This window comes from Aulonocara sp. 'chitande type north' Nkhata Bay, linkage group LG4 (genome assembly GCF_057382095.1).
Source record: "Aulonocara sp. 'chitande type north' Nkhata Bay isolate Kocher_YH1m ecotype deep benthic linkage group LG4, A_spYH_male_GT1.1, whole genome shotgun sequence".
Classification (NCBI taxonomy): Eukaryota; Metazoa; Chordata; class Actinopteri; order Cichliformes; family Cichlidae; genus Aulonocara; species Aulonocara sp. 'chitande type north' Nkhata Bay.
Window position 1 is genome coordinate 34,237,600 of NC_141347.1, and position 18,190 is coordinate 34,255,789.

Genomic DNA, 18,190 nt, shown 5'->3' on the forward strand with positions numbered 1-18,190 from the left:
AAGGCTTGACCAAAAGAACCACAGTTTACTTTGGATTGCAGTGTAGCCAGAAAATGTCTGAGTAAGTATATAACCTTTACAGTGTCCCAAAACAACGATTACAACATGGCATCAATACTGGCCAATGATGACATGACTTCAAATGGCTTTTCTGTCAGATTTTCTCTAAAATCAAGGGTCTTTTCTCAGTATTTACAAGTTCATTGAATACCTTTGTACTGGTTTTATGTATGCTTTTTTCATTTTATGGTTTTACTGTATTGTAATTAGGGAACTTAAGAGAGTACTCCTATGGCCTTCCCAGTTTAAATAATACTAATACTTTTAAATGGTGACTTTACAAATAATTTTTCTTGTAAACAAAATAAGGATAAAAAGGTCAAGGTTGACCGAATTACTTGTTTTTGGACCTTGTATGTTCATTCATACCACCATATTACTATTTTAGGAATTTTCTACAGTAGCTTTGCATGATTTACATTTTCATAGTTCAAAATAATCCTTCTTTGTCTTATTCATTCTTTCTTTTTTTCTTTTTTTAGCTGATTTATCTCCTCTCCCTTTCAGACAATTTTCCTCTGACTGGTTGTCTCATGGTAACAAAGTGGGTGGGTGGGCGGAGCTTCAGTCCCTAAGAGCTCTCTCTTTGATCTGATATAAAACCAGAGCTACAATTTGTGTAAATACATGCCCAATACATTTGTGTTTTATTTCTGTTCCATCATGTTATTTTTTATTCAACTGTTTAATTGGTTAGTCCACTTTTCTTTTACTTTGCCAGCTTCACATGTGCCAAACTTACATTAAATATTCTATTTGTCCCAGTGTACTATTCTCCATTTGGGACATTTTAAGGTGTCTGGATCTAAATATAACTGTAGCTTGCACCTTGTGTTTAATCCATGATCCATCCTCATCCGCGATGGGCAGCAGGTTTGTGTAACTCTATCAGTGTATGCCCATGTAAAGGAAGAAGGCTTCACACCAAGGACAATGGTGTGATATAAAAAGGGACAGTGCCACTGGTAAAACCACAGGGTAACGATCCCATTTAACAGCTTCTGCGCTGGAGTTTTGGAAAAGCTGAGACACTTTGTTTGTGATCAGGTCCAAACGCAAACTGTTCAGTGTTTCTGTTCTTGTACTTGTGCAGCAAAGTGGGTGAGTATGATAATGTTCGGGATGCATTTTTTAAGTGTTATGTTGACATAATTTTTAATTCAAGAGACGATTGGTGTGTGTTTTTTAAATCTTTGATTTAGGAGAAAATGAGCACCGATGGGGAAATGACAATTTTTGGGGTGGCTGCCCAGTACCTGCGCAAGTCTGAGAAGGAGAGGACGGAGGCTCAGACACGGCCGTTTGACAGCAAGACGGCGTGCTTTGCGAGCGATGAGAAAGAGATGTATGTCAAGGCTGAGATCCAGGAAAGGGCAGACGGCAAAGTCAGTGTGAAGACGGCGGATGACAGAGTGGGTGGACTGAAGTGTTGCTCTAATAAACTGCTTTGGTGACAACTGAACACAGCCTGGGAAAAAAAGAGCTTTCTGTATATGAGATGTCTCACGAGGACATTATTCTTTCTAATATTTTAGAAGGATTTTATACAGCTGTCATAAAATCTGCAATAAAAAACCTCCTGAACTTTATTATTCTGGCTTTCAACTGAGACATTTAATCTTGCCTGAAGCCCTAAATGCTGCTTCAGTTTCCACAAAAGTAATAATTTGAATGAAAATGTGATTCCACATTATTAAAACGTGTAAAGGCAGTAATTATCCTGCAGGCATTTGGCCTTTGAAAGACCTTTTTCCCCCTTAACTTTGGGCATCGTGTTTCAATATTCATCTTTTTTCAGACTTTAGCTGTCAGAGAGGACCAAGTGTTTCCCATGAACCCCCCAAAGTTTGATAAGATTGAGGACATGGTGATGATGACACACCTCCATGAGCCTGCTGTGCTGTACAACCTCAAGGAGAGATATGCAGCTTGGATGATCTACGTAAGTCAAACATAAAATATGAAGCTGCGCGCAGAGTTAATTAAAACAGCGAGGCGTTAAAAATTGGAAACCAGATTTTCAGATTATTCAGAAGCTGCAGTGTGATTGTTTAGAAACAGATGACTTCACTCTGGGCTTCATAAGTTATATAAGTAAAAATGCAAACTTAAATTAGGAGTTACTGTCGTTTTTTATGAATTATTTTTGTAAAAAATACTAAAAGTTTTAATTTTATAACTAGGAATATACTTTACTTTATTAGAGTGGATCCATAATGTTAAAAATTTGCTAAAATCCAATTTGAGATTTTTTTTTTTTACATTAAAAAAAATACATTATACTTCATCTGTACTGTAAAAACCAAAAGTGTGAAATTGTCCATTTTCATACAGTATAACTAATTTGATAGTTGTGCCACAATTTTCATATTTATACAGTTTTTAGTATTTAGCTCCTTAGATGTGTGCACAATGAGAAATAAGTTTCACAGTCTATTTCTGAATAGATTCACCTCACACACACAGATACCTGTGAACTGGTGTTCAGCAACATAGTAAGAAAGTGCTAGAATTTTCTGTAAATGAAGCACTAACTTACTAGGCCTTTTAAAAACTCACAGCAAGATACATTCTCCAAAAGGTCCCATTCATTCACTCATTAGGAGGCCTAATCGATAGCAAATGGCTACAGGTACCTGTGTCGGCACACCTGTCAATCAAAGCAGCTGCAGGCCTAACTTTAAGCTTTATCAACATCTAAATGGATGAGCTATAAAAACAAATAAAACACAAAAATAAATAAATAAAAAGTACCCCTCAATAAAACTCTTTTAAAGCGGGAAACATATTTGAAACAAACTTTAAATCTTATGAAGTTTGGCATGTTAACATGACAGTCTGTGGGGACTTGAGTCTGTCTTGTGTGGAGATTAGAGGAACTGCAGTTTTGGGCACTTCTACATTGGCTCAATTTTCAGCCCCAGAAGAAAGGACAGAAAAATCCAAAACCAAGTTAATGAAATACTCTGTTTTAATGAAGCAGACTAATGTTCCACATGTGGTCAATATAACTTTTGCTGTGATGCAGATTTGAAGGCTGAATTACTTATGCAGCTGCAATGAGCCACCTGATGTTGCAATCGAAAACCTGAAAGCCTCTTCCGTGTTTCCCACGCAGACCTACTCTGGACTCTTCTGTGTGACTGTGAACCCTTACAAATGGCTGCCAGTCTACAACCCAGAGGTGGTCCAGGCCTACAGGGGAAAGAAAAGGATGGAAGTCCCCCCTCACATCTTCGCCCTGTCTGACAACGCCTATCAGTTCATGCTCACAGGTGCCAAAGCAGAAACGTCTCTGCAAAAGGAATCTTTACATTTTTTGTCTAACTTCCATTTCTTCTGTCCTCAGACCGTGAAAATCAGTCTATACTAATCACGTAAGTTTAACAGAGACTGTTTCTCTTCACGAGGACTTTGCATCGAATGACTCGTAGGGTGAAATGTTGGCTTTTTCATTTCTTTTGTTCCTCAGTGGAGAATCTGGTGCAGGAAAGACTGTCAACACCAAGCGTGTCATTCAGTACTTTGCAACAATTGCAGTGTCTTCAGACAAGAAAAAAGAGGCAATTAACAAAATGAAGGTAAGTTCATCAGCAGTCAGTCAGTCAGTGTTTCAGAGTGCAGTGGGCATCAGATTTACGTGAAGGTCCGCTCTTCATCAGGGGACTCTGGAGGATCAGATCATCCAGGCCAACCCTCTGCTGGAAGCTTTTGGGAATGCTAAGACTGTGAGGAATGACAACTCATCTCGCTTTGTGAGTGAGCCTCAGGGACTTTACACTTTGATTTAATTTCCCAGATGGTTGTGAGAAATGAGATGCCCCGTTTTTTGTGTTGAACAGGGTAAATTCATCCGAATCCACTTTGGTGCGACTGGTAAACTGGCATCTGCAGATATTGAGACGTGTAGGTTTATACTCACTAACTTTGGATAAAGAATGAGGTAAATTATCTTTCCACAAAGAGTAAAATGTTTTTTCTTTCTGAAAGATCTGCTGGAGAAGTCGAGGGTGACATTTCAGCTGCGGGCTGAGAGAAGCTACCACATCTTTTATCAGCTTACCTGCAACAAGAAGCCTGAACTGATAGGTGAGCTGATGAATTGTTTTTGAACTACTTTGATGCTCTCAATGCTCATTTGCATAAACCTCATTTCTTTCCCTTCAGATCTACTTCTCATCACCACCAACCCCTACGACTTTGCCTTCATCAGTCAGGGAGAAATCAGTGTGAAAAGCATCAATGACGCTGAAGAGCTAATGGCTACAGACGTGAGTGGACTCAGATCTCGCTGAGCTGAGTTACAGCTCATTCAAATCTGACTTGGCCTCTTTTATTTTAAATACAGGAAGCTTTTGATGTTCTGGGCTTCTCCTCTGAAGAGAAAGCATCCATCTATAAGCTCACTGGCGCTGTGATGCATTATGGGAACATGAAGTTCAAGCAGAAACAGCGGGAGGAGCAGGCTGAGCCAGAGGGCACTGAAGGTGAGGGCGATACAAACAAATAAACAAACAAAAGAAAGAGCTATGAATGAGGTCACATATCTATATTCTTCTGTTTTCCCTGCAGTGGCTGATAAAGCAGCGTATCTGATGGGCCTGAACTCGGCAGATCTGCTGAAAAGCCTCTGCTATCCCAGAGTGAAGGTTGGAAATGAGTACGTCACCAAAGGGCAAAATGTTCAGCAGGTAAGCTCAGAATCTAAAAGCGTTTCATCCTGATAACAGCTCAGTCACACCAGAGTAAAAACAAGATGGAAACCTCTTTGCAACTATGTAAAAAAATCAGCAGTTGCTACGGTGATTGATTTCCTTTTTTCTGAATTTGCCAAACATTTGTTTGGCCAACATCCTCAGTCTCTTGGCATCCAGAGGTTGCAATTGCACAAGTCGCCTGTAGGGAAGCAACCTGTCTCCAAACAACAGCAATCTAACTCAGACTGACTGAATGACATTTAACAGATTGGCGAATGTTTAGAATTGTAAACGCAGCCAGATTGGCAGCACTTTGTGATCAATATGTGCTGATGAGCATTTCATGGCCCCCCTCCATTGTTTTCCCTGGAGTGACTGTAACATAAGCAGCCTACACACTCCGAGATTCTGAAGTGTGACGCTGAACGAACTAACTTTGATAGGACATCAAACATGATGCATGCAGTCTGTACAACAATATTACTGAAATGAGGCCAAGATGCGAGGCTATCTATCTATCCCGTTATGCTGCATCCTCCTCAGCTTAGTCTTAGATGTCTTTTGTGCAGCACTGTATGAAGATAATTCACCATCTTTCCAGGTGTACAACTCTATTGGCGCCCTTGCAAAATCAGTCTACGAGAAGATGTTTTTTTGGATGGTCGCAAAAATCAACCAGCAGCTCGATACGAAGCAATCCAGACAACATTTCATTGGAGTTCTCGATATCGCCGGCTTCGAGATCTTTGATGTGGGTGTTTAAAATATATCTGTACATTCCTCACAATCTCACAGAAATTTGTTTATTTACTTGAATAACATATTTTATGTGTTTAGCACAACAGCATGGAGCAGCTCTGCATTAACTTCACCAACGAGAAGCTGCAACAGTTTTTCAACCATCACATGTTTGTGCTGGAACAAGAAGAATACAAAAAAGAAGGGATTGACTGGGAGTTCATTGACTTTGGTATGGACCTGGCAGCCCGCATTGAGCTCATTGAAAAGGTATTATATGCAGTATGATTTAAAAAATAAGAAACATGAAACTTAATGTTTCAAATACGAGAATGTTATTAACAAGAATTTTGGGTTTCCAAGCCAATGGGCATCTTCTCCATCCTTGAGGAAGAGTGCATGTTCCCAAAATCAACAGAGACGTCTTTCAAGAACAAACTCTATGACCAACATCTTGGCAAGAACAACTGCTTCTTGAAGCCCAAACCAGTCAAAGGGAAGCCCGAAGCCCACTTCACGTTGGTGCACTACGCCGGCACCGTGGACTACAACATCACCGGGTGGCTCGAGAAGAACAAAGACCCGCTCAATGAGTCGGTGGTGCAACTTTACCAGAAGTCATCAGTCAAAATACTGGCCATGCTGTACGCGCACTACTCTGGATCAGACGGTAAGTATGCCTTTTTTCCACTAGCGCTCGATTGTTTATTAACATGATACGGTCGTGTTATGTTTTAAACTGTCATTGATGCAGAGACAGCTGCAGGAGGAGCCAAAAAGGGATCCAAGAAGAAGGGGGCATCTTTCCAGACTGTGTCGGCTTTGTTCAGGGTAACATAAAATTTACCAGTGGTTTCTAGGGTGTGCATCAATTAGAAATCATCCTGGAAATCAGTTTAAATAAGTAAAGATTGTATTTTTTAATATTCTATTAAAAAATAAATGGTAACACCAAAACCCATCGTTTTCTTCACAAATTGTTTGGGGGGGGGGGGAATTAAGCTTGTGGTGTAGTTTCCTTCGTCCGTATTTTTAATGCTTGCCCCAGATTTGCTCAAGGTTAACAAATTAAGCCTTGCAGTGCCTCCTAGAAAACCTTTTTTATGGGTAATCTTAAATATTGCTAAGCAACTGCTAGTCATGAGCATAACAAAAAAGTATTCCTGAGTTTAAAAAGAAGTCAAAACTATTAGAACAAAACTTCTACACGTGTGGATTTTCTGCAGGAGAATCTTGGGAAGCTTATGACCAATCTGAGAACCACTCACCCTCACTTTGTGCGCTGCTTGATACCAAACGAGACCAAAACACCAGGTAGTTTTTAATAATCCACTTATTCTGACATTTATATAACCACAGTAATGCAACTAAAATAATTACTGCCTTCAATAACAGGCATAATGGAGAACGGCCTCGTTATCCACCAGTTACGATGCAACGGCGTGCTGGAAGGCATCCGGATCTGCAGGAAAGGCTTTCCCAGCAGAATCCTCTATGGTGACTTCAAGCAGAGGTAAACACTCAAAGCTTTTGAATATTTCATACCTTTTGCTCTTATACTCAGATTTATCATTTCTCCGACAGGTACAGGATTCTTAACGCGAGCGCAGTTCCAGAGGGACAATTCATGGATAACAAAAAAGCTGCGGAGAAGCTCCTTGGCTCAATCGACGTGGATCACACGCAGTACAAGTTTGGACACACTAAGGTTTTTAGTTGTTAACATATAACAAGGGTTAAATGGTAAAGAAGAGCAATGAGAAGTGAGAGTGGTAATGACCTTTCATTTCAGGTGTTTTTTAAAGCCGGCCTGCTCGGCGCCTTGGAGGAGATGAGAGATGAGCGACTGGCACAGGTCGTGATGTCCACTCAGGCTCTGTGTCGCGGATACCTCGTCCGGCTAGAGTATCAGAAGATGATGGCCAGAAAGTAAAGATGCATACTGCATTCATGTGTGGTGGACTAAAAACAAAGAAAGAGGAAATCATACATTAACTCTTATAGGCTGTGCCAACAGGCCCTGCATGCTTTATAGATCCATCACAGCTAAAACCTGCATCTTAAATGAAATGAAATTTCTACTTTGACAGGGACGCAATCTACACCATCCAGTATAACTTCCGTTCCTTCATGAATGTAAAGCACTGGCCGTGGATGAAGCTGTACTTTAAGCTGAAACCTCTTCTGAAGAGTGCTGAGGCTGAGAAGGAAATGGCCCAAATGAAGGTGGACTTTGGAAAACTCAAGGAAGATCTGTCCAAATCAGAAACCCGTCGGCGGGAGCTGGAAGAGAAAATGGTCTCCATCGTACAAGAGAAGAACGATCTGTTGCTTCAAGTCCAGGCCGTAAGTTAAGAACCACTTATTGTCCACGTGGGTGCTGCGACTTTTGAGAAATAATGTTAGCCCACAATCTTGATATCAGGAGGCTGACAACCTGCTGGATGCAGAGGAGAGGTGCGAAGGACTCATCAAAAGCAAGATCCAGCTGGAAGCCAAACTCAAGGAGGTGACCGAGAGACTTGAAGATGAGGAGGAGATCAACGCTGAGCTGACCGCCAAGAAGAGGAAGCTCGAAGACGAGTGCTCTGAACTGAAGAAGGACATCGACGACTTGGAGTTGACCTTAGCTAAAGTGGAGAAGGAAAAACATGCAGTAGAAAACAAGGTGAGTCTCCAATCAACTGCTGTATCATCTCAGTAGAGGAGAATTGTTATATCTTCCTTCTTAATCATCGCTGTAGGTAAAAAACCTAGTAGAAGAAATCATGAGCCAAGATGAAAACATCACCAAACTGTCCAAAGAGAAGAAAGCCCTGCAGGAGGCTCATCAGCAAACACTGGACGACCTGCAGTCCGAGGAAGACAAAGTAAACGCGCTTACCAAAGCCAAGACCAAACTGGAGCAGCAGGCGGATGATGTGAGTTATCCTGCATGCAGAAGTACTGAAGTGTACAGCTGCTGTTAAGATGTGTAAGATGGCTTTATCTTTAGCTGGAAGGTTCACTGGAGCAAGAGAAGAAGGTCCGTATGGATCTGGAAAGAGCCAAGAGGAAGCTGGAGGGTGACCTGAAACTTGCTCAGGAGTCAATCATGGATCTGGAGAATGACAAGCAACAGCTGGAAGAAAAGCTGAAAAAGTAAGGACTCAATGTTTTGGTGCTGAAAAGAGTGTTTAAAAATGTTATTTTCTTTATACATATAGGAAACTGAGTTTGTAAGATAGTTAACAGTTTATGGGCAAACAAAGTTTTGAAGCCAGGAAAGGTGTTAGCTGTGAATGGAGGGGCTGTGAGTCACAAACCCACAAAGAATTAATCTGTAGTTTCCCTCTGTGCAAAGTTTTATCATCTCCCGGCTCACTGTTTTGGTTTCTGTTTGACATTCATGCTCCAAACATAAGAGACCAAAAGGACCAGAGCTGGTGGAGATGATAAAGTTTGTACACAGGCAGCTTTATGCAAACATATTCTTCAAACCAGCTCTTTAATCTCACTGCTTACAGCTTGTTGCACTATTTAATGTGTGTTATATATTCATTTATGTGGCACTGTGCACTCACTGGTTACTTTATTAGGTTGCTTGCTAGTACTGGGTTGGAGCCCTTTTTATCCTTGAACATGGTCAACTTGAAATAATGACAGATCCCTCAGAGTAACATATTTCTTTTTAACCCTTCAGGCTTCAAAAATAACAATTTTCAAGCATTCAGCAAGTTTTCCTTTTTTTTTTTACAGGAAAGACTTTGAGTTGTCACAACTGCAGTCAAAGATAGAAGACGAACAAGCACTCAGTGGTCAGCTGCAGAAGAAAATCAAAGAGCTCCATGTGAGAATTGTTTTGAATTACCTGAGCTGGTGTCCACTTCAGGATTTACATTATTGGCAGATAATATAATGATGCAGATGAGAAAGGTTCATCGACTGTATATCTACTTATTCTGCTTTGAGTAGAAACACAACATAACAGATACAGTACATTTTATCTCCATCACTGCAACGTCACTAATATGAAGCTGATTCTGTGCTTTTCTGTAGCGGTTTTCAACAATAGCACTCAACTGATTTCCGATGATGTCCAAAACATTATGGCCAATAACATTTCCTTAGACTGGAGCGCCTATAGCCTGTACACAAAAGATGGACACTGGCTGTAGCATCACTGGACATTGCATCCTGATAGTGACACTAACTGGGATCATAGTTTACAAAATAAACGTCTTGTGTTCAATAAGACCTAAAACTAGTGATTGAAACTTTAAAATAATCAGGAAAGTGTTTACTGAGGTCATAGATTGTAAATAAAATAGGCAGGAAGGCAGAAAATGAAAATAAGTCAGGTTTAAACCTCTGCAAGCGAATAAATAAAGAAGGCTCCACAAGACTGACATCAGTGGCTACAGGAGGGGCCGTATCCCAAAAAATCTGACAAAGACATGACTTCAATTTCATCTGTGTAATGTTTCATTATCAAAACTGGCAAAATGTGAGCTGGTTTTAACAAAAGCAACAAGAAGAACTGGTGAAAAAGGAGGTACAAGTTGCTCTGACCCACTTTTCTAAACTTTTGGTCTTAAGAAAAGTGGGTCAACTAAAATGTTAGCCACATGAACTGGATGTCTCACGTGTCCCAGGTTAAAAAATACCACACATGCACTAAAAGCTTTCAATTTAAATGGTGCAACCATTTTTAAATAACAAATAAAATTCCTGAATCACATTTGCAACTCAGGCCCGAATTGAGGAGCTGGAGGAGGAAATCGAGGCCGAGCGTTCGGCTCGAGCCAAAGTGGAGAAGCAGAGGTCTGATCTGTCCAGGGAACTCGAGGAGATCAGCGAGAGGCTGGAGGAGGCTGGAGGAGGCCGGAGGAGCCTCCGCCGCTCAGGTGGAGATGAACAAGAAGCGTGAAGCTGAGTTCCTCAAACTTCGCAGGGAGCTGGAGGAGTGCATGCTGCAGCATGACGCTACCTCTGCTGCTCTGCGCAAGAAACACGCAGACAGTGTGGCCGAAATGGGAGAACAGCTGGATAACGTGCAGAGAGTCCGGCAGAAGCTGGAGAAGGAGAAGAGTGAGTTAAGGCTGGAGTTGGATGACATGTCGAGCAATATGGAATCCGTGGCCAAAACAAAGGTTGGTCATTAAACTTGTCTTTGTCTTTACGCTCCCTTCAATGTAAAAACATTACAAGGTTTATGTTTTTGCTTTCTTAAATTTGAAGATCAATTTAGAGAAAATGTGCCGATCACTTGAAGATCAACTGAACGAGGTGAAAACCAAAGAGGAGGAGCATCTGAGGCTCATTAACGACCTTTCGAGCCAGAAAGCTCGGCTTCAGACAGAAAACGGTAAGGAGTAAAGTAAACAAGCTGGAAGTCAAATAAAGTCACAGATACACCTGCTTTAATTCTCTTTACACCTCCCATCCAGCTGAGATGTCTCGGCAGCTGGAAGAAAAGGAGTCCCTGATGTCACAGTTAACCCGCGGTAAGCAAGCCTTCATTCAGCAGATCGAGGAGCTGAAACGGCTTCACGAGGAGGAGGTGAAGGTAAGCTGTGCCAAAACACACTAGCCTGAATGTTTGGCAGTTTAGTGTGTTCATGGTGTCGCTTTCATTCTGCTCAGGCTAAAAACGCCTTAGCTCACAGTTTGCAGTCATCACGTCATGACTGCGAGCTGCTAAGGGAGCAGTACGAGGAGGAGCAGGAGGCCAAAGCCGAGCTGCACCGCTGTCTGTCCAAGGCGAACAGCGAGGTGGCTCAATGGAGAACCAAATACGAGACAGACGCCATCCAACGAACCGAAGAGCTCGAGGAGGCAAAGTAAGAACAGTCTTCATTTCACTTTAAATGTTGTGCTAATGATGACCCGAATTTCTCCTACAGGAAGAAGTTAGCTTTCCGTCTGCAGGATGCAGAAGAAGCTGTGGAGGCCGTTAACTCCAAGTGTTCCTCTCTCGAGAAGACGAAGCAGCGGCTGCAGGGAGAGGTGGAGGACCTAATGATGGATGTGGAAAGGTCTAATGCTGCTGCTGCCACTTTGGACAAGAAGCAGAGAAACTTTGACAAGGTTTGGTTTTCATGAGATATCCTAAAATTGCTGATGTGACTGATGCATTCGTTAAGAGGTTCAGTAAGAAGAATATCCTGCAGGAGGAAGGTAGAGTGGAACAGGTGAGAATTACTTTAATAGTGGTCAACACTCCCAAACCTCTCTTTACGCAGCTGTTAATAAGACAAAACTCGTAGGATAATTAAAGTACTGACTTCAGTTCAAGCCATAACTATTTGTCAGCAATCTGCTAACACTGTTCAGTTGTTTAGCAGCATTATAGAGGATATCTGGTGCCAAAGACCCAAAGGAAGGATAAAGATTGTATGATACCTGATGTCTTGTTGAGCGTCCATATGCAAGCAGCATCATGTTTTGACAATAAAGTGATATATTTATCTGAAACCATTTATTGATATGTGAGCCTTTTATTGTAAAGGTTGTTGCTGAGTGGAAGCAGAAATACGAGGAGGGTCAAGCAGAGCTGGAGTCAGCTCTAAAAGATGTTCGCTCTTTGGGCACGGAGAACTTCAAGATGAAGAATGCCTTTGAGGAATGCCTGGAACAAGTGGAGACACTCAAACGGGAAAATAAAAATCTGCAGCGTATGTCAAGGTCCCCCTTTTTATAAAAATCTCTAATAATGCAGCAAAATGTCGATCGTTATCATGATTTCCTTCTCCCTGCAGAGGAAATCATGGATCTCACGGAGCAGCTGGGAGAGATGGGGAAAACCATCCACGAGCTCGAGAAAGCAAAGAAACAGGCTGAGCAGGAGAAGTTAGAGGCTCAGACGGCTCTGGAGGAGGCAGAAGTGAGTAGAAGAACAATATTTAAACAAACTCTGCTGTCTCTGGGTATTATTACTGCATGTCCTTGTTCAGGGCTCACTGGAGCACGAGGAATCCAAGATCCTTCGAGTCCAGCTGGAGCTAAACCAGGTGAAGTCTGAGGTGGACAAGAAGCTAGCTGAGAGGGACGAGGAGATCGAACAGCTGAAGAGGAACAGCCAAAGAATCATCGACACAATGCAAACCAATCTGGATGCTGAGGTCCGGAGCAGGAACGACGCCCTCAGAGTGAAGAAGAAGATGGAGGGAGACCTGAACGAGATGGAGGTCCAGCTGAGCCACGCTAACAGGCAGGCGGCCGAGGCCCAGAAACAGCTGAGGAACATTCAAGTTCAGCTCAAGGTGGGCCGCGTGTAGACAGCGAGAAGAGTTTGTTATTACCTCAGCTTAAGAACATGCTTCTATTTATAACATTTCTGTTTAGGAGGTCCAGATTCAACTCGATGACGCCCTGAGAAACACCGATGACATGAAAGAGCAGGTGGCCATGTCGGAGCGCAGGAGCAACCTCGTGCAGGCTGAAATGGAGGAGATCCGAGCAGCTCTGGAACAGACCGAGAGAAGCCGCAAGCTAGCGGAGCAGGAGCTGCTGGATGCCAGCGAGAGAGTTCAGCTGCTACACTCACAGGTTCAGATCCACCAGTTTTACATGTGCACACATTTTTTTATTAGCAATAGATGGCACGACCACAACGGACAGCTATTGACCATGAGTTGGTGGTAGGGTTGAGAAATGTTGGGGGTCAGGCCAGAACTGGGGTTATATTTATGAAGAATGTGCAATCAGATGAAAGGCATCCTGCAGACTAAATGATTCAGTAAATGATATTAAATGATCAGGCTGCTCTCCCTGAGGTGAGATCGGTGAAACCTGCAACCTGCAAATAATTTATCTAATTTAGCGAATCGATGTCAGGTCATAAATTTGTTGACGAAAATCTGTGTCAGTGTCTGTCAGTAATGGGTACAAACCTCAGAAGTATTCCAGTTCTTTGTTTTTTCTTACTTATAAGTTTCAATAGATTTAGTAGAACAAATAAAAATATATTTGGCAAACTTTTCAAACCAGATTTTTAATTTTCTCAGAATTTTCTCAGATCGCAGCAGTCGTAGCTCTACAGTTAGAATCCACTTTTTCTCTGAAACAACATCTATTTAAATATTTGAAGGTATCACGACTCATCATCATTATTTGTCCCTCTTATGTTAATTCAAATCCTCGCCTGCAGAACACCAGCCTGCTCAACAGTCGGAAGAAGCTGGAGGCGGATCTGTCTCAGATTCAGAGTGAGATGGATGATAGTGTCCAAGCAGCCAGGAACGCTGAGGAGAAAGCCAAGAAAGCCATCACTGATGTAAGTCGATTTTTCTCAGTGTAAGCCTAAAAGATGCAGCAGTATCCTAGCCATTTTATTACTTTTTTTCAGGCGGCCATGATGGCGGAGGAGTTGAAGAAAGAGCAGGACACCAGCGCTCATCTGGAGAGGATGAAGAAGAACCTGGAGGCGACTGTCAAAGACCTGCAGCAGCGCCTCGATGAGGCCGAGAACCTGGCCATGAAAGGCGGAAAGAAGCAACTCCAAAAACTGGAAGCCAGGGTAATCTGACCAAATAACATCTTTCATCAGCTTTAGGAACAGGAGGGTGTTGCTCAAAAACACAGGAGACTGATGACCAAACATTTTCGCCCTTCCAGGTGCGAGAACTCGAGAACGAGCTTGAAGCGGAGCAGAGACATGGCTCAGAGTCTGTGAAAGGTGTGCGCAAACTCGAGCGCAGGATTAAGGAGCTCACCTATCAGGTAGAAAAAACCCTGTTCACTTTCACAATGCAAGGTTTTTACAAATGTTTCAAAAAATGGAGATCGTTTCTTTTCTGTCACCAAAAACTAGTCCGAGGAGGACAAGAAGAACATGATGAGACTGCAGGAGCTGGTAGACAAACTCCAGCTGAAGGTGAAAGCGTACAAGAGGCAGGCTGAGGAAGCTGTGAGTGTTTTTTCTGTCAAACATGTTGTAGTTAGATGTTTGGAGAATTTGGAGAATTTGATTTAGTTTGTTTTTTTTTTTTTTGGTTGTTAACAGGAAGAGCAAGCCAACACTTACCTGACTAAGTTGAGGAAGGTGCAGCATGAGCTGGAGGAGGCCGAAGAGCGAGCCGACATCGCTGAGTCCCAGATCAACAAGATGAAAGTGAAGAATCGAGACACGAGCAAGGTGATCGAATCAGCCAAAGCTAATGCACCTTAAACTCACTGTAATAAGCGCTAATAAGCGGCGATTAAAGGGCATTAAGATGATATCGAAAGCTGAGTCTCTGAAACTCATTTGAGCTCATTTACAACATATTCTTAATCAAACGTGTGTTTTTCTTCCATTTAAAGCCACTGTGGGTATAATTTATGTAACTTAATTCTCAGATAAAGACCTAAAATTGGTGGAGAACAAAATCAGAGATAAAAAGATGAAGCGGTGCTCAGTTACAGAGCAGTACTGCCATGATAACGTTGATCTGGACGCTGTAAAACGAGCAGCAGCATCCTGCCAGCGGCTGATATTTTAATAACTGAAAAATAAAAATTCTGTCTTTGGCTTCCTCCCACAGTCCAAAGACACATTTAGTAAGGTTAGGTTAACAAATCTTCACGTCATACACACAGTGACTTTAAACCTTAAGCGAGGCAGTTATCTTCTGTATTTGCTTAAATGTATTTGTGTTGTGTTATTGAATGTGTGTTGCCTCAATTATAATAAAATCCTTAATCTTAAAAAAAAGTGTCCATTAATACAAATGGCTATTGATGCATATGGAATAAAAACTGAGACCTTGTGATTGAATGAGTCGGAGCAAACATGAGACAAAGTAGGTTTGATTTTAAAATTGTTTAATGCTGCTCTAAAACTGAAGACAAGACCAGAGAAGAAGAAGAAAAAGAGGCTGTCACTGGGACAAAAAGGAAAGACTAGACGTGCTGGAAGTTCTGGATACTAAACATTTAGTTCTGCTAAAACGAGCTGCTTGGTGCAGATTAGCATCATGCTGCTGAAATTCTACAGGATGCTATTTGTGTCAAAATAACAAAAAGTCAAATTTAGTTCAATATTTCTATTTCTGTTCAGAATTTTACAGAAACATTTATTGCATGTTATCATTTGCCATCCTGAGAAGTTATAAAATAATTTGTATATAAATTAAATCATTGCACTCTGGTTCACTTTTCTCACCAAAAATGATGAAACTGAAAAGTGACCCAGGAGCAAAATCTTGATCACTGATAGAAAGGTGGGAAAATTGTAACCAAATGCTTCATAAATGCATCTTCCAGCCTCCATTCTGCACACTTTCAATATTAATAGTTACTTACATGCATTTCAAAGACAAGAGCAAATGTGCGCACATCCAAGCAAACTCTATTTATGTGCTAGACCAAAGAAACGATATGTTCCTACAAAACCGGGAAACATCTGCGGACTAGTTTTTAATTCTTGTTTCTGATCTGCAGCTACTGGCAGAGAAAAAACGCTTTTGTGTAAATTTTTTAAGAATGAAATTGGTACATGGAGCAAAACAGCATCAACACCTTTCCCCCTTTTTTCTTTTATTTTGACACAAATTTATTATCCTAAATGTCTCTAAGTGGCATCTTATAAGCTTCAAATGTGTAAAGTTAGAAGTGTATAAGTGTTAGTGTTGATTTGTAATTACTGAAAGCATCTGCTGACCTTTAGAAAACAGGAGACCAGCGTCTTATATTTTCATGCCAGCAATTAAATGAAGTGATGTTGATGTTATATAATCAATCCCACAGGTGTCCCCTTCAATTAAAGTCATCAACTTTGGAGCTGTGGTTGTGTGAGAAGTTATAAGTGTTAAATAAGCCGCTTAATTACTCTGAGACATAAATACTTTAAGCTAAAGCATCTAGAGAATTTATGCCACTCGTTAAGCCGTGTTTATTTTAATAGGTGTTAACATGCTATGGTATTAATGTGAGAATCGATGAACTTTTATATATCTGCACTGGTGAAGTGCACTCTGTTACTCGCCCTGTCCCTCCTGGGCCTGGAAAACAAGCAAATTGATGCAAAAAACAATACATTTTTTAACCATTTATAAGAAAACACAAAGCTGTTACTTTCCAGAGTGCTTGCTTCTGTCATATTTCTGCCCTAAACCTAACATGGTGGGGAGTGTATGCCTGTTATTCTTTCAGAGGAACAGCTAAACACTCGTAGCTACAGTCTACATCGAATGCAGTACCTTCGAGCCTATTTCACGGCTCTTGGCTCTCATCTTGTTGGCCAGAGATTCGGCCATGTCAGCTCTCTCCTCGGCCTCCTCCAGCTCATGCTGAACCTTCCTGAATCTGGCCATGTGCACATTGGCCTGCTCCTCCTGGGGAACAATTGTTTTCAGTGTGATGGCGCTCTGACACTTCACTGTATCTCTGAATATATTTGTGCCGACAGTGATTCACTCACAGCTTCTTCAGCTTGTCGCTTGTAGGTTTTCATCTTGCTCTGGAGTTTGTCCACCAAATCCTGCAGCCGAATGTTGTTTTTCTTGTCTTCCTCGGACTGAAAACACAAGATGAACATCTCTTACAAACAGGAGAGACAAGAAAAGACAAATATCCATTCTCATTTTCTTAACTGCTAAAAACACCAGCTAATTTTACCTGATAGGTTAACTCTTTGATTTTCCTCTCATATTTTCGGACTCCTTTGATGGCCTCAGTGGAACGTTTTTGCTCGGCTTCAAGCTCGTTCTCCAGCTCGCGGACCTGGAGACGTGAGGAAGTAGATTTTAATGTTACAGTGAGCTTTCAGTTTTCTGTAGGGCTTTGATTTAACTGAAAATGTGTAAAAATGTTTGCAACCAACTTTAACAGCACACTTTTCATGCTCAGTACACTCATGTGAAAACAAAAGTGTATCCTTTTTAAAGTCGGAGGTTTTCCATGTCAGGACATAAAAAATGTAAATGAATTAAATACAACCTCAGATGCACAGCAGCACGTGAAATATGATTCAGCAGCTGTTTGACTCTCCTTCAGCAGCAACAACTTGGTCAGTCCCTCAATTTGCTGTGGAGGAATTTTAGCCCACTCTTCTTTAAAATGTTGCTTCAGTTCATTGAATTTTACAGCACTGGTTCATGCACCGCTGTCTGAAGGTCCCATCACAGCAACTCGGTCAGGTTTAGGTCTGAACTGGGTCATTGCACCACTTTGATTCTTCAGCTGTTCTGTTGGAGATTTGCTGCTGCTGTGCTTGGACCATTGCCCTGTTTCATTAGGACAATGAACTCCTCTTTGTACCAATGTGTTGACTCTAGAACACTTTGGTATAAAGAGGAGTTCATGATCACCTCAATGACTGCAAGGTGCCCAAATCAACAGCCTTCCACTCCCGTGCTAAAAGCTGCTATGGGGTGTTTGGTTTTGTGCACTATGGTCAAACGTCTCCATTTTAGTCTCACCGGTCCAAAGGACATTGTTCCCGAAGTCTTCTAGTTTGTTCAGCTGCACGTTTGCAAACCTAAACCACGCTGCCCTGCTCTTTTTAGACAGATGAGGGTTTCTCGTGGGAACCCTTCCAGACAAATACAGTCACAAACATTTAGCATGCTAACTGATGCCCATAGAGTCTGCAACGAAGCTCGTGGATTGTTAAAATGTAATTTCATAGCCATACACACCCTAGCCTCCAATTTCTGAAGATGCTTCTTTCCACCCTTCATGGCCAAGTTTTCAGCCTCATCCAATCGGTGCTGAAGGTCTTTCACCGTCAC

At 41.6% G+C, this 18,190-nt stretch overlaps 1 pseudogene; it reads left to right on the top strand.

Moving 5' to 3' along the window:
* The first annotated feature begins 1,268 nt into the window (after positions 1–1,268).
* On the top strand, positions 1,269–13,756 carry LOC147333145 (myosin-1B-like; annotated as a pseudogene).
* The last annotated feature ends 4,434 nt before the right edge of the window (positions 13,757–18,190 follow it).